This window comes from Etheostoma spectabile, chromosome 23 (assembly GCF_008692095.1).
Source record: "Etheostoma spectabile isolate EspeVRDwgs_2016 chromosome 23, UIUC_Espe_1.0, whole genome shotgun sequence".
NCBI classification, from domain to species: Eukaryota; Metazoa; Chordata; class Actinopteri; order Perciformes; family Percidae; genus Etheostoma; species Etheostoma spectabile.
Genome location: NC_045755.1, coordinates 1,713,089 through 1,713,311, shown reverse-complemented (window position 1 = coordinate 1,713,311; position 223 = coordinate 1,713,089).

Here is a 223-nt window from a genome sequence, read left to right as displayed (position 1 = left end):
GCCCTTAATTTTAAAACCGTACATCAGAATGCTGTGAAATTACCTGAAAGACATAGTGGAAAAAGCATAGGCCTTTAACAGCCTGAAAAAGATTACAATTATACTATGTATTAGACATTGTAGGATTTATTTTTAAAATCCTACATCAAAATGCTCTGAAATTAACAGAGAGACACACTGGATAGGTGATGTCTCCCCCAGACTTGGAATGAAGCTGGAATAA